The sequence below is a fragment of the Geotrypetes seraphini genome, chromosome 12, assembly GCF_902459505.1.
Source record: "Geotrypetes seraphini chromosome 12, aGeoSer1.1, whole genome shotgun sequence".
Taxonomy (NCBI): Eukaryota; Metazoa; Chordata; class Amphibia; order Gymnophiona; family Dermophiidae; genus Geotrypetes; species Geotrypetes seraphini.
This window is the reverse complement of record NC_047095.1, coordinates 91,782,067-91,798,986: the sequence shown is the minus strand read 5'-3', so window position 1 is coordinate 91,798,986 and position 16,920 is coordinate 91,782,067. Positions and strand designations below refer to the sequence as shown.

The window sequence follows — 16,920 nt, the reverse complement described above, 5'->3', positions numbered from 1 at the left end:
ACCATATAGGTCAACATTTAGCTGCCGCTAGCAGAGGAATTTTTGAATGCTGACTAGAGTATCTAGCAGTAGTAGCGTGAGACTATCTCTCCGGTTAAACAGCACCATTTTGACACCCAGAATCAGATGGGGAGGAGCAGAGGGGCATTGCTCCTGTCTCATCCTACTACACTAACAGGGAACTCCAGAGTGAGATTCAGAAGGGGTTGGAGTGGGAAAATGGAAGTGTGTATGTGTGTGTGGAGGTGAGGAGTGAGCTGCTGCTGTGGCTTCAACTTTGTTTTTGACAGTTGACCAGCACTGGTACAACTGCTGGCATGTAGCATGGGTACACTAAATTCTTTTACAATGGGAACAAGTCTATTGATCACTAGATCTACTAACACACTGGACTTGTAAGAGTAAACCTCTGCTGTTTTTTAACTGCTCTCAGATGCTTGCACCGGTGAATCTTCCAAAAATCTAACCGGTTCTTAGCAGGAAAAAGGTAATATAGGTGAAACGGGTCCCCGTTGGGCAATAAATATTGCATATTGCTACCACAAAGCTACCGGCGCTAGAGAGATCTAAAAGATAAGTGCCAATTTCTGTTACTTTGTTAGTTTGGCTGATTTGCACAAAAGCACTTTATAAGAAGATAAGCCTGCACTCAACCACAATATATTTACATATTATCACATCATAAATCATACTGTGCTCGATGAAAGATACCTTTTTCCTGCTACGAACCGGTTAGATATCTTGTATGTAGCGTGGGTACACCTGTGCTATCTAGAAATGAATGTACCATGTCTACCCATGCAATAAGCGTGTGCCTGTGCAGTAAATACAAGGCAGATGCTGGGCACCCCCCACCCCCCAATTTACCATCATCATAACTTTTGCAGTTCAGGCGCAGTAAGTGTAGAAGCTTACCACACTTCAGCAAAAGGGCTCCCAGTCAATTCATATCAGTAAAAATGCCAGGAGCAATGGAACTGCTGTCTATTCTACGAGTGAAGATCCGAGGAGAATAGGAGGCTATGCCTCACCAAATAAAGGGGTAAATCTTGGCATAATGAGGGTAATTTTATAAGGGTGTGTGTAGAAAAAAAGAGGGCAATGGCAAAAATCATGCCTACCTTGTAGGCACAGACAGTTACACTTGTTCTGGAGCTGATAGATTATCAAGTACATACCTAGATCATTTGTCATTTACTTGCATTCTTGTAAACTCTACCTAAACTCTGCTCTTGTACAGAACAACCTTCATGCCTTCATGTCATGGCTCTTTTAAGCCAGATAATATTTTAAATGAGGCCACATATATGCAGAAATGACTTTCAGGCTCATAATCAAAACATTTAGACGTCCGAAAACCAGCCCAGTGCCGGATTTTAAAAGGAAGTGGGATACACATGTGGGATCTCTAGGAGGGCAAAATTAAGAGGGGTGGGTCATTAGTGTGGGCAGACTTGATGGGCTATGGCCCTTTTCTGCCGTCATCTTCTATGTTTCTATGTTTCTAAGTCAACACTTGGACATCTTAATAGCAGGGACGTCCAAGTGTCAATAATCAAAACCAACTTTCTGGATGTTTACCAGCACTTCTAAGCCGATGGGCATCCAGAGCTCAAAGGGGTGTGCTGGGAGTGTGTTATAGGTGGGTATCGGGCAGGCTTATACCTGGATGTCCTGTAGCGATAATCAAAGCTTTCCCAGAACATCGTAGATGGAACTTCAAGTTTCATGTATCAACAAAGCAAGAAAAGCAAGAACTTAGACGCCGGCAGTTAGACCTGTTTTAGTTGTGTCTATGTGCCCCAAAGCTGCCCAAACTGACGAGATGACCACTGGAGGATTAAGGAATGATCTCCCCTAACTCCCCCAATGGTCACCGACCCCCTCCCACCACCCAAAGATTGGGGTAAAAAACAGTACATTGAGGTCTTGCCTTCAGCTGATCGTGATTTTGAGCCAATCAGGGCCTTGGGCCCCTCCCACTGCATCCCAAGATGCAATGGGAAGGGGAAGGCCCATCATTCTGAGCATGCAGCCCTTTAGACAGGAAGGAGTGGGCTTCCCTCCTGCCTATTTGTCATCTGAAGGTCGGGGAGGGGGGGTATTCATAAATGGTGAGGGATGTGGGAGGGATTTCAGGGGGTCTGGGGATGTCAGGGGGGATGTTATGGGGTCCGGACATGTTCGGGAGATATAAGGGGGATGTTGGGGGAGGGGTGTAGGGGGATCGATGGGCGTGAGGGAGGGAGAATTTTTTTTTTTCTCCATGCCGATTCACAGGGGAATCCACAATCAGCTGAGCCAGCATGACTGCACTGAAACCAGCTCAGCTGATGGGGATTCACCTACCACGATCAGAAAAGGTAGTTGGGTACTTCTTCAAAACTTGCTTTTGTGCGTTTTTCATATTGATGTTTTTATTTTTGAAAATGGCCAAAAAAGATACACGTACTAAGGACCAAAACACCTATACAGGTCATTTTCAAAAATAAAAGATAGACGTCTGGCTGTTTTGAAAATGGACATTTTCTCTACTGGATTTCTAGAAGGTTTTTTTTCCAAAACATTCAAACGAGATTATGATGTCATATCAAAAGTGCTAATCTTTGTGGAATGACCCTCTTAGTGGCTGTCATTAAACACACAAGTCCCTTTTAATATTTTCCTGATAATTTATAGCTAGCAGAGTATTGCAATAGCTAAGACAGGATCACAGGATCAGTACCTTGCTAGGGCTATTTTTTTCTGTAATTGGGCTATTTTGGGCGGGTAGCGGGGTTTGTTGATTTTTTTTCATTGGTTCAGCTGCAGTACAATGGGCCAATCACAAATGACCTTAGAAACTCTGAGGTCATTTGTGATTGGTCCATTGTGCCCCAGCTGTGCAGAGCTGGTGTCAGGTTGGCAGTGAAATCGGCATCGCTTCACAGAGAGATGGTAGGAGATGCTGGCTGGGGAGTCATGGGGTGATAAATGCTGGTTCAGGGGGGATAGGAAAGAATGTAAGAAATATTGGCTGGAAGGGGACAGGGATGAGAGAGATGCTGGCTGGGGGTAAGGGATACAGGGATGAAGTGCTGACTGGGTAGGGGGTGTACAGCTTAAGGGGTGTACAGGAATGAGAGAGATTCTGGGGGAGTATAACATGAAATTGCCAATTGGCTTGTTATGTATGTTATATCTGTTTTTAAAGGAGACATTACTTTAAAAAAATAAAAAATAAAATTTTTAAAGGGACAATGTAGAGAGGAACCCAAAAAAGCAGTAATACTTACCCTGATTGAGCAATCCTCTATGTGCGCTGCTGACAGCTGCTTCAGCATCCTCACTCTGATGAGGTTTGCCTCTGAAGAGGCTCACCATAACTGTAATAGAAGTGAATGGGAGAACCTGGCTTCCGCTGTCAGTGGTGCATGTAGAGGCTTGCTCAGTCAGGGTATTACTGCTTTTTGGGGTTTCTCTCCACAGTGTCCCTTTAATGAAGATTTATTATTAGATACGTACATCTTCTATATTAGTGATTGCAAATCTGGCACCCGCTCAAACTTTTTTTTTGCTCATCAGCTAGTGTCCATGTTTGTGCAGCCCCAGACAAATTTTTTTCTTCCAGTATGGCCCAGGGAAGCCAAAAGGTTGTACACTCCCAACTTAGACCATCTTAAATCTATTCTACTCATATCACTAGACCACACCGCAGCTTTTGATACAATTGGCCATACCCTTCTCCTGAACAGACATTATCAGATGGTTATAACTGGCACTGCTCATGACTGATTTCACTCCTATTTAACAGAATGTTCATATCAAGTCCACTTCAATAATGATTATTCTAAAACTCTCAAATACAAGTGGAGTGCCACCATTACTTTTTAACATCTTCCTAGCTCCTCTCTGAACTTTAGCACAATCTCTTTGATTTACAGCATTCATATATGCCCAAATTAAGAAAATACAAAACCTAAACCAATCATTAACAAAAATGACAAATTGGCTTCAAGGGAATAGGCTTCATCTCAACACTGCAAAATCAAAAACACTACTATTTACAGGTATACTAGATCAGAAACTGGCAATTCCAGTTTGTCTTCACAATATCCCTATATCAATAGTAAATTCCATAAAAATCTTGGGAGTAATCTTAGACCAAAGGCAAAATTCCAGCAACAAATATCATCTGTTATTCAACGCAGTTTCTATAAATTAAAGATGATCAGATCTATCAAAGCACAATTAAAACCAACATCGCTAAGGGCTCCTTTTATGAAGGTGCGCTAGCATTTTTAGCGCATGCTAACCCTGCGCTACACAGAAAATACTAACCCCAGCTCTATGGAGGCGTTAGTGTCTAGTGCGTATGGCATTGTAGTGCGCGCTAAAAATGCTAGTGCACCTTTGTATAAGGAGCCCTAAATATACTAGTTCACTCTCTAATCATATCACAACTGGAATACTGTAATTTGTTATACAGGCAGTGCCTGAGTTACAGACAACCGACTTAAATCCGACTTGTACTTAAGAATGTGATTGGGCTTCATTTGATTTCACTGAGCAGTATTTCCAGTGGCATAGACTCCTACACTTCTCCTGTGGAAGATTCAGGAATGATGCATGGCCACATTAAGAACAGTGTGCGATTGTGCATGTTGTACCTTAGAGGGAACCCTGGCAGGGACAGTTGGTCCTTTTGTCAGCTGGGAGTAGAGGTAAGCAGCAAGAATCTTAAAATCTACAAGTTCTGAGTTACATACACATCCGCCTTAAGAACAGCTTTAAAAACGTAACTTGTTCTTAAGCCGGGGACTGCCTGGACTACACTTAAAGGACATACAACATCTTCAACTTATTAAAAATATTGCCACAAAACTAATCGTAACAGTGTGTAAATGTGATCACAGTACACCCCTTCTAGTTCACTGGCTTCTTATTATGCACAGAATTACTAATAAAATTCTACTTCGCGTGTTTAAAATTTGCCAGACTCATCCTCCTCTTTATTTGGATCATGTTCTCATTCCCCGTATACCTTCATGTACCCTTCGCTCATCTCAACACAATCTCTTAACAATCCCTTCTGTTAGACAAATGACAATACATGACTATCATTTCAATCACAGGACCAACACTCTGGAATGCATTACCTCTCTCTATATACGTCAGGAGACATTAGCCAAATTTAGAAAACTTTTTTCTTTAATGATGCTTATACCTAATTCGAGACAACCTGTACAGCCAGTTGACATTTTTATTTTTTTTTTCTATCCCTTTTCCAAACATTACTATCATTATTGTAGTTCTTTTCTTCTTCTACTATCATTATTGTAGTTCTTTCCTTCTCTTTATACCTCCCTTTTTTTTAATTAAATATTTTTTAGTTTTATATTCTTCTTCTTATTTCTACCTCCCTTCTAATGAAATATGTTTTTTGTAAACTACTCAGATGTACTAACGATTGGCGGTACAGTACTCCCCCGAAATTTGCTGGGGTTCTGTTCTAGGAACCCCAGCGAATTTTGAAAAACCGTGAATACGGTTTTTCAGCTGATTGAAGGCAAAAGAAGGCAGCTGGGACGCCAGCGGGTGCTTAAATTGTACTTACAAAGCCGGGCACATTTTCCGACCGCCTCTTCCTGGTACTAAAGTCATGATTACACCAATCAGGAGCTGCTTTGATACGCCAGATAGCGTGTCAAAGCAGCTCCTGATTGGTGGAACCATGACTCTAATACCAGGAAGAGGCAGTCGGAAAATACCGCGAATTACTGAGTCCGCGATTTGTGAACCACGACTTCGGGGGAGGGGGGGTGTTTACTGTATATCAAATCTGAATAAAACTTGAAACTTGAATATGGACAGTAATTAAATGGTTGATGTCGAAGAATCAGTGACAGGGTGCACTGTGCTATTATGAAGAAAAGGTCATAATGTAAAGCATCTTGAATTAGGTGCTTAGTTTATTAACTGCATAGGGGCCAATACACGGGAAGTATCAAGGGCTGGATGCAATGTGCATAACCATTTTCTGCCCATAACCTGCTCAGTTCCTGACCCTTGTTAAGCCAGTGTGGTAACAATTACCTTGCTCATGTGTTAATTAACAAATTACAGTAAAACAGATTGCAAGACAAGCAAAACATTTTATTACATTTTAACTTGATATACAAGCAATGTCTTGCAATACAAGTACATACAGTATACACACATCACAACTGAGCCGATGGTTCTTCTCTCTCTGACGTTACAGGAGTGTAGTGACTGTTCTATATGAGCAAAGTCTTGCAATACGAGTACGTATAATATTTTGTATTAAAGTTTTTGGGCTGTGAAATGAATCGTCTGAGTTTCCATTATTTCCTATGGGGAAATTCGCTTTGATATACAAGTGCTTTGGATTACAAGTATGCTTCTGGAACGAATTATGCTCACAAACCAAGGTTTTACTGTATTTTTTAAGGCACTGTAGTTTAAAAAAAACAAAAAAGCCCCACAATAAGATTTCAGTACCAGTTCAGAGGAATAACATTAACAAGCTTTTAAAAATTATGAAAAGGTCCCCTTACCCCCCGAAACAAATTCATTTTATACTGAACTCCAATGGCAAAGAAAAACATCTGACGTGTACAAAAACAAAAAATATGTAAATCTCCCCAAATTACACAGCAGTTCTACAGACTGCAAGCCTCACTGCCACAGTATTAATCTGCTGTACTGCTGCAGGAAGAAACAGTCAGTAATTCAAGATGCTACGACATTACGACCTGTTTTTCACAATAGCACAATGCATTCTGTCACTGATTCTTCAACATTATCAACCATTTAATTACTGTCCATATGCCGCTGTGCATGAGAAAAAGAAATGAAGGAAGGAAGGAATGGATGAAGGAGGTAATATAAAAAAATCTCAAACATCCAGTAAGTAGCACATCATATGATCAGAACCAGGGCTGTGGAGTCGGTAGATAAATGTTCCGACTCCGACTCCTCTGTTTTTTGTACTTCAGACTCCGACTCCAACTCCAGGTACACGAAATTTCCTCCGACTCCGACTCCACAGCACTGGTTAATTTTCAGATCGTTAAAATAGAATGTCAGGTTGAGAGAAATGAGCATTTTCGACACCACCTTCTTTTTGCTTTTAATCAAGGTTCTACGGCCGCAGAAGCTGCTCGCAACATTTGTGCTGTGTATATAGTGGGTGCTATAGCTGAAAGAATCACTCGTGATTGGTATGCCAAGTTCAAAAATGGAGTCAGTAGATAAATGTTCCGACTCCGACTCCTCAGTTTTTTGTATTTCTGACTCCGACTCCGACTCCAGGTACCCGAAATTTCCTCCGACTCCACAGCCCTGATCAGAACACACAAAATAAGACAGGCACAAGCAGTCATGCACAACTGCACCCTTACAGGCAGCGCCACTAGAAAAATTAACTTTAAACTCCAGAAGACATGTGGTAGGAGAGAAAAATGAAAGCAGATAAAAACCATCTAGTCTGCCCATCCACATCATCTATAATCTTTTCCTCTCCTGTAGAGATCCTAAGAGCTCGTCCTAAGTTTTCTTGACTTCAGACGCAGCAGGCTTGTCCAATCTATGGCCCATTAACCAGAACCTGGCCCACCAAGTGCGTTTTTCTGGTCCTTGAAAGCATGGCAGTTCTTCTGGTGCTTACAGTGGGATTTCTGTTTTCACGCCATGACTCAACTCTCAGGAAGCACCACACTGCTGAAAACTTGGGTTGATATCGTAGTTTCAAGCCTCATGACACTTGAAACCATGAAATCAACCCGGACATCCAGAACCAGGCGGCTGAAGCTTGCAGAGAACCAAGTTATGGTGGAGAAGCAGAATCCCGTGGATTCTTCTGCAGCTGAAGCCAGTTGCTGATCCCGGCGGTGGCGTGTGATGTCAGACACCGCAGCCCTCTGTCCCACTCTGGTGCCACTCAGGGTCAGGTGACTTCTCCACCAGGGCACTAGTGCGCTATTCTTTTCAAGTTGCTGGTCCCGGCAGTGGCATGTGATGTCAGATGCCATCACCCTCTGTCCCTCTCTGGTGCCGCTCAGGGTCACTCGACCAGGTGACTCCTCCTGGATGTCTATGTCTTTTGATTACAGGCCCCATTGTGCCCAAAGTGGGTACATCAAATATCTTATAGAATTGTGCTAATAGGAGTTTACCCACTACAAATAAATGTGTTGCAAATTTGTGGATCAGTTCTTTTATTTATTAGTTGCTTATGTTGAACTGTTTCAAAGGCTTTGCTAAAATATAAATACACTACAAGCACTCCCCATAAATCTGTTTGGTCACCCAGCTAAAGAAATTAATCAGGTTTATCCGACAAGATCAACTTCTAGTGAAACCATTTTGCCTCAGGTCCTATAATCAATATGAGTCCAGAAAATTCACTATCCTCTTCTTTAGAAGTGTTTTTATTAATTTATTTGCCACATAGAAACATGATGGCAGATAAAGGTCAAAAGGCCTATCCAGTCTGCCCATCTACAGCATCCACCACGTGCTTGTCCCACGCTTTCTTGACTATCTGGCCTGATGTTTTCAGCCTCTTCCTTTCTTCCACTTTTATGGAGAGGAACCACATCCACCCTTCTCCAGTCCTATGCCAGACTCTAAAAAAAAAAAAAAAAAGCTCCGAAAAGGTCGTCAGCAGAACCACCAGACTTCTCTGAGTTCCTTCAGTACCCTTGAATGTATCTCATACGATCCCATTGATTTTTCTACTTTTAGTTTAGCTAGCTCCTCATCCATATAATGTTCTTCTTCTGCAATCCTACTTCCAGCCCTTCATCCATGAACACAGAACAGAAATATTTGTTAAGCAAGTCTGCCTTATGCTTATCAGTTCCTACGTATTGCTCCCCTTCAACTTTGCATCTCACTATACCACTTTTGCACTTTTTGCTTACATATCTAAAAAAAAAAAAGGTCTTGTCCAAACCCCCCTTTTCTCAGTTTACCTTATTAGCTATTCTTTTCCATTTGCATCTTTGCTTTCCTGACTACTTCACCAGCTTCTCTTAGCTCTTCTAGATGTTGTTGCTTGCCTGTCTCTTTCTGCAATGTCTTGTAATTTATGAAGGCTAAGCTCTTTTCATTTACTTTTGAGAACCAATGCAAACTTCTTCTGGGTAGGAATTAACACAGCCAGTGATTAAGGTATGATCAAGGTATTATAACTCAAACATATTTAGCAGTTATTATACTTACTTTGCTAGGGGGCAAATCTATAATTAATACGTATAGTACATAATTCACAGATATATTATTGCTATATCTAATATTAGAGAACAACATGTCTAGACTTATCAGAAACCAATTCCAGTTAGGAAGAATCATGTAAGTGAAGGTGGGCTGGAATAAGGAACTGGTGAATAACTCAGATGGATAATGAGAGGACAAGAGAGATTGCTATCACTTAGGCTGATAAGAAACTGGTTTAGGATGGTAACCACAGTGGAAAAGAGAGGTGACATGGGGGAAACTTTTTCCCCGTCCCCGCAGGAACTCAATTTTGCCGTCCTGTCCCCGCAAGTTTTGTTGCTGTCCCTGTCCCTGCTCCATTCATAAGAACATAAGAATTGCCGCTGCTGGGTCAGACCAGTGGTCTATCGTGCCCAACAGTCTGCTCACGCGGCAGCCCTCTGGTCAAAGACTAGCACCCTAACTGAGACTAGCCCTACTTGCGTATGTTCTGATTCAGCAAGAACTTGTCTAATTTTGTCTTGAATCCCTGGAGAGTGTTTTCCCCTATGACAGACTCTGGAAGAGCGTTCTAGTTTTCTACCACTCTCTGCCTTAACCACACAAGCCTCAAACACTTATGATTTTAAAGTGTTTGAGGCTTGTGCAGATGAGGACAGAGCTTGCAGGAATGGGGCAGGGGTAGGGGCAGGAAAAGAACTCACCAGGACAGGATGGGAAACTGAGTTTCCGCGGGGACAGGGAAAATTTTTTTCCCCATGTCATTCTCTTTTCCACTTTGGTCACCATCCTAAACCAGTTTCTCTTCAGCCTAAGTGAGAGCAATCTCTTATGTCCTCCCATTATCCATCTGAGTTGTTATTCGCCAGCTCCTTATTCCATTCCACCTTCACTTACATAATTCTTCCTAACTGGAATTGGTTTCTGATAAGTCTAGACATGTCCAGTAGTAGACAAGTGACTTTACATGCAAGAAACACATCAAGTGCCCAACCTGACCTGTGAAAAAAAAAACAAAAACTGACAACACGCTTTACTTGACCACATTAAGAAGAAGTAAGATGATGAAAACAACAAAGACTTATATGGACTGGAAATGGGACGAGAATGTTAAAACAAAGGGTAAATTCTGATATAAAAACTGCTGTTTTGTGTACTTTGTTTGGTGAACACTGACACAACAGCAGTTGTAATAGACCATTAATTTCCTGCTCTCACTCGTTTGTTGTCCTGGTCCTTCTATAGTATTCTTGTCTGTTGGGTAGCTAAAGTCGCTGCATCCAAGAAGTTAGGCAAGTCTCCAAACAAGTGAGGCTTCATACTACGGAAAAGTGGTGGAATAGGCCCTAATGGTTAGATTTGTGGGCTGAGAACCAGAAGAGCCTAGTTCAAATGCCACTGCTGCTTCTTGTGATCTTAGGAAGTCCTTTAACCCTCCACTGCCTCATGTACAGACTTAAATTCTGAGTCTTCCAGGGACAGAAAAATACCCAAATGTACACTGCTTTGATAGCTTTCATATTTGCAGTGTACATAAACAATTTTTTAAAATTGAAATACTTCAAGTTCTAGCCATAAACATTTCTGGGGGAGTGGGGGGGGGGGGTATGAGCAGGACTGTGCATAAATTCAAGAAACTATGGGGCGACAAACTCAGAGGATCTTTGAGGGAGAGGAAGGGACTGTGAAGCTGAGCAGCTGGTGTGGGTAGGCAGACTAAAAACACCATATGGTCTTTATCTGCTATCATATTCTATGTCTCTATGGCTCATAAAGTAGGCAAGGCGTCCAAATTGGCCTGCATAATCCTCCTACAGGAATTTGGCAAGACCAGATTAGAGAGCTAGTTGAAGGACTGGAATCTTGCATGTCGTTTAGGAAAGAAGTTCGTTATTTAACTTCATCTTGCACAATCACACTGAACCCTCAACAAGAGCGTGCCAGTGGTCCCGATACATAAAAGAGGAAAAGCACTTATTTGTCATTACAAAATACTAGAACAAATCCAACAGAAATAGAACCTAGATTCCCCGCACAGACATTATGCCTGTATAAATATCAATGTACGCTTTACACACAGACACATATTTTAAGTTTGAATACTTTTTATGTTAAAAAGCTTTTATTGAACAATACACTATACACTATACAATACACTATTGAATAAAATACACTATAACAGCAAAAGCAGATACCATCCAATATTTTCCATCCCTTAATTCTTCCCCAATCCCTCCCAACTTTTGAATGTGAGAAAATAACATTACAAACAACCAGTGGACATATCATGTTGTTTTATCCCCTATAACTGCATTACCCCATAAATCCCACACATTACACAAATATCTTAACCACTAGATATCTGAGTCCCTTCCTCTCCAACCCAACCAGCTATATTTTATTTCAGTAAATATCATATAGACAACAAAGGCCTGTATTCTTATAGCCCCCTCTGAGAAAACCAACGTACCCACTCTTTCCCTCCCAGATCCCCACTTTCATACTAACTCCCAAACTCATACCCTTCATCTTTACCCAAGATCCCCCAACCCTTAATATTCCAGAACCCAAGTCAACTGCCCATCTTTTAATATACCAATATTTAAATTATAAATACCTAAGCAATCCCCCAAGACATTCAATATTTATCTTTGAGCCCTAGGAAATAATGCTTGTATACTGTATAGGCTTCCCAGACATCCAAAAATCATTTACAATGCCTATGAAGGCCATTCACTCCTTGAAGCTCCAATTAATACAGATTATAGAACCTATTCCTCCATTCCCAGAAGGCACTCAGAGTGGACTGTGTCCAATTTATGAGAATACATTTCAATGCAACCACTCTAGACTTTTGAACCAACAATCCAGAGCTCTTACCAATCATTCCCAAACTTTGTTTCTAACCCAATAACAAATCTCAAGGTTGACAGCTGATACTTTGTTCTATTATCCCACTGAGGACTTGAATGATGGTCCACAAAAAGTTTGAATTCATGTCTCATGTCTCCCTTAGATGTACATTTCTGACACTGAGAAAATACTAATGCAACCCATCCTATGCTGCAGATATGTTTGAATATTTTTGATTAGAACTTCATAGAAAAGGCATATCACATCCTTAATAGAATTTGGTCAAAAAATACAACATAAACATCTTATACATAATCAATTATATGCTTCCAAAAAGTAGCAACAAGAAGACAATTGGAAAACATAAGGCTCAAGCTAGGGTTATTCTGCAAGCATTTAGGACAAGACTCAGTAGTCCTCAATTTCAACTTGAATGCCCTCCTGGGAGAAATGTATAGTTTCATAATAAATTTTGTACTGCATTTCCCAGAGAGTAATATTCTTGCATAGCCCACAAACTCCATTCAAGCTGGAGAAAAGTAAGACATCTTTGAGCTCAGTCTGAAGTTATTTTGTCCACAGATTCTGTAGCTTATCAAAGTCAATCAAAGGAGTCATTTCTTTTAAGTACTTATGATGGTAAGTTAATAGTATTTTGAGCGGGAAGTCAAACATAAATGTGAGTGTTCCTCTTGTCTCATGTGCTTGGGTTACAGATTTGTCCAGTAACGTTTAAGTTGTATGTATGAAAAGACATCAGAACCATTAAAGGAGTATTCCATTTATAAGAAATGGAAAGATTTCATTATCCCAACATCAGCTAACACGATACAAATATTTAATACCATCAATCTCCCGTTAGCAAATGCCAGGGGGAAGGCCAAGTTGTTACAAATTGCCAGAAATAAGGTTGTCATGGCAAAATAAAAAGGTGTTTCTTTTTACAGACCCATTCCATACGCAGTGGTTTAAAATTTACATATTCAGCGATGACAGACGAGAACTTTCCTACTGAGCTGTGGTGATAGTTTCAAAAGTTGTTCAACACCCAAAAGAACATAAGAATTGCTGCTGCTGGGTCAGACCAGTGGTCCATCGTGTCCAGCAGTCCACTCCCGCGGCAGCCCTTAGGTCAAAGACCAGTGCCCTAACTGAGACTAGCCTTACCTGCGTATGTTCTGGTTCAGCAGGAACTTGTCTAACTTTGTCTTGAATCCCTGGAGGGTGTTTTCCCCTATAACAGCTTCCGGAAGAGCGTTCCAGTTTTCTACTACTCTCTGGGTGAAGAAGAACTTCCTTACTTTTGTAAACCGTTCTGAGCATCCCTGGGAGAACGGTATAGAAAATTGAATGAATGAATAAATAAATGTAGTATTTCCGGTGTTAAACAAAAGGGCTGTGCCCGCCGACTCTTCTACCATCTTTTTCCCTCCAGTCTTTGCCTTTTTTAAGCACTTTAGAACCCATGGCATCTACTCTTTTCATCACAAATTTGTCCATATATCTTAATGTTCACTGCCAGTTGCAAGTGACCAATAATTTCCCAGTACAGTGAAGCAGATTGGATCATATGGAGCTGGAGCTCTCAGAGCAGGTCAAAGATATGTCTTGTTCCTTTCACAGCATCACATATTTTATAAAATACAAGACATAGAAATAATCTACCTGTGCTCTACCCAAACTTGCATCTGAGTATGTTTGCTGTAAAAATACATGCCAGCTTGTACCATACTGTGCATACTTTTTGGTGTGACCTGATTTTATAAGAACAAGACGTTTGCCCGGAAGAAGTTTTGCCTTCGGCTCACACATTTTTAGGTTTTTTTTACACAACCTATGTTGTCTGCCATATGACTCTCTACTTGTGACACATTGGAAATTTCAGACCCCTGAGGAAGGAGTGTTTCTCTGGAATACGGACCCTATTGGATCCGTACTTCATGTATATCAAAGTCACTTCTTTGGATTACAATTTTATATAGATTTTTAATAAACATTCCTGAACCCTGTACATTCCATTCTGCAGTCCTTTTTTTGGTTTATTCTGATTTTATAAGAAGCCTTTTCTGCACATAAATAAGTGTTTTATGCATGGAAAATGTTTTTAAAATTACCTTCCTAAAGCATGATGAAAACGCCACTGGCTTGTTTTAAAAAAGTTTTGTTTTATACCATTGGTAAGTTCTTCAGGCCGAGGATCAAACTGTTCAAGAGTCTTTTGATTTGATTAATTTGACTAGAGTTCTAGGGACCTTTCAAAAAGAAGCTCTTGTGAAAGCCACCTTGCTTATTAATTTGATCCTGGGCTCAAATACCTGTTAAGATTTTTCTTCCAACATTAAAATGATTTGTTCTATCAGATGAAAGTTATAATATTTTCCTGATGTGATAATAATAATAATAACTTTATTTTTCTATATCGCCAACACCCAAAGAGTTCTAGGCGGTTCACAAATAAGAAAACCAAACAATTCAGTGATGAAATATAGAACATATGAGAAGCAACAGTACAATATACAGTTTTATCCTAATATAGTATGAATACTATGATGTAGTCACTAATCAAGTAACAAATTTCTTGAACAAATAGGCCTTTACTAATTTCCAGAAAGTGCAATAGGATGCAGTTTGTCGAATCATATCATCTAACCAAGCTTGGACTTTATCTGCTTGATAGGCCAAGGCTCTATCAAAAAACTTTTTGTAACGGCAATTTTGGGATTGGGAAAAGTAAATAAACCAGAACGACAAGTAGACTTAATCGGACTATACAATTCGAAGCGAGACAAAAGATAGAATGTAGATAGTCCAGATAACAATTTATAGCAAGTGCAAGCGAATTTGAAAAGTATTCTAGCTGTATTGGTAACCAATGCAGTTGTCAGTAATAAGGGCTGACATGTTCCTGTTTTTTCAACCCGAAGATTAAACGGACAGCTGTATTTTGAATTAACCTTAGTCTTCCAAGGATTAAGGTTAATTCAAAATACAGCTGTCCGTTTAATCTTCGGGTTGAAATAACAGGAACATGTCAGCCCTTATAACAAGTGATAGAAATTCTTCATGTTGAGTCTTTAGGTTTACAGCTAGAAGAAGCCTATTTAGTGAATTATCCAATTAGACTAATTGGCCTGGATTCTGTAACCAGCGCCGTTGTTGAAAGCCGCCTTAAAAGCGGCCACCGATGGCGTGTCAAACATGCAATGGTGCTGGGTACAGAATCGCGCCTTCATCAAAGGTAGGTGCTGGAAATGTAGGCTAGGGTGTTCCAGGTCTATATTTTCAGCGCCTACCTTTGATGCGAATCACGCCTCCATAGGCGCTTTAGGCCACCTAACACCACTTCCAGCATTAGCCATGCCTACAGTGGCATTAGGCAGCCTAAAACTCCTATGGAGGTGTGATTTTGGCACCTTGAAACCTTGAAACTCAGTTAAAAATGTTGTTTAAATGGCATTTTTTACTGAGCTAAGGTGCCTACCATTGCCTAAAAAATCTGCGCCAGTTATAGGCAACACACCAACGTGTTTTATTATCTTGACTTGAAGAACTTCTGATTTGGTCCCCATTACTGTAAGAGCACCTGGTCATACTATGTACTTTGGATATAATATTTAAATTCATAACATAGCATAACAAAAAACGTATATAACGCTGCTACCTCTTGGTTCACAGTGATTATTAACAAAAGATAAAATTACTGAACATTCACAGTTGATCACAATCAGTTATTCAAAAATATTTGTGAAATAAGTATGTTTTCAGGATTTTCCTAAGAGCCTGATAAGAAATGGAAGTTGATATAAAGATACCAATTTGTTTATTCCACATTACAGCCTGATGCGGTAGAGTCCTACCAAAAATCATTTATAGACATATCCTTTACCAGATGGAAAATCAAAAAATTGTAGACCACGCAAATGTTTCTTATTGGCAAATTCAAAGTGATCAAGAAGGTAGTTGGGTAATAACCCACTTAAAGCCTTAAAACATGTATAAAGAAACTTGAAAATCACTCTCGCCTGGATGGACAACCAATGCAGCTTGTGGTAATACTGTGATACATGATCTGATTTTTTTCAATCTAAGGATCAGGTGGACAGAAATGTTTTGAATAAGCTACAACCTTTTAGTATTTTTCTTGCAACTTGATAGAGAATATTACAATAATCCAAAGTGTTTAAGATGAGATATTGCACCAATAACCTAAAAGAAGGAATGTCAAAATATGGCTTACTTAATTTCCATAGTACAAAATAGCATTTTTTTACAAGATAATTAATATGGAAAGCAAATATCAATTTATGATCCAAGTAGATTCCCAGAATTTTAATAACTGGCAAAATGGGATAAATTATTCCATTTAAACATATTGAATCTTCCTTGATCTTTTCAGATGGTGGGACCAAAAAGAATTTTGTTTTATCCAGGTTTAATTTTAGCCTGAAATCCTTCATCCATGTTTCTACAGTTTCGAGAATAAAATGAATGAATGATAGAGTATCTTTTGTAAAAGCCTCCAGCAGGACTATTATAATAATGTCATCCGCATAGCTATACAATTTTATGCCTAAAGAAGAAAGCTTAAATCCCAAAGGGGTTAGGTAAAGAATTCCCTGTTGCTCTTTTGAAAAGACCCGATCTATTATTCTCTGACCTATTTTCCCACTCCAAAACCATGTGAATGAAAACAGTTCTTATGTTAATGTTATGTTTATGAGCATTATACCAATGGCCAATAGCTAAGGTTGACACACTGGTAAAAGGCAGCCTATGATAACACATAGGGATGAGAGCAGGAAAGGGGTGGGAACACTGGAAAATAAAGCCTGAGCACCAACAAAT

The 16,920-nt window shown here is 40.0% G+C and overlaps 1 protein-coding gene across 3 annotated transcripts in view; it reads right to left on the bottom strand.

Moving 5' to 3' along the window:
• Nucleotides 1-16,920, bottom strand: part of RABGAP1L (RAB GTPase activating protein 1 like) — a 978,589-nt gene that overhangs the window by 393,795 nt on the left and 567,874 nt on the right. The gene's annotated exons all lie outside the window — the stretch shown is intronic.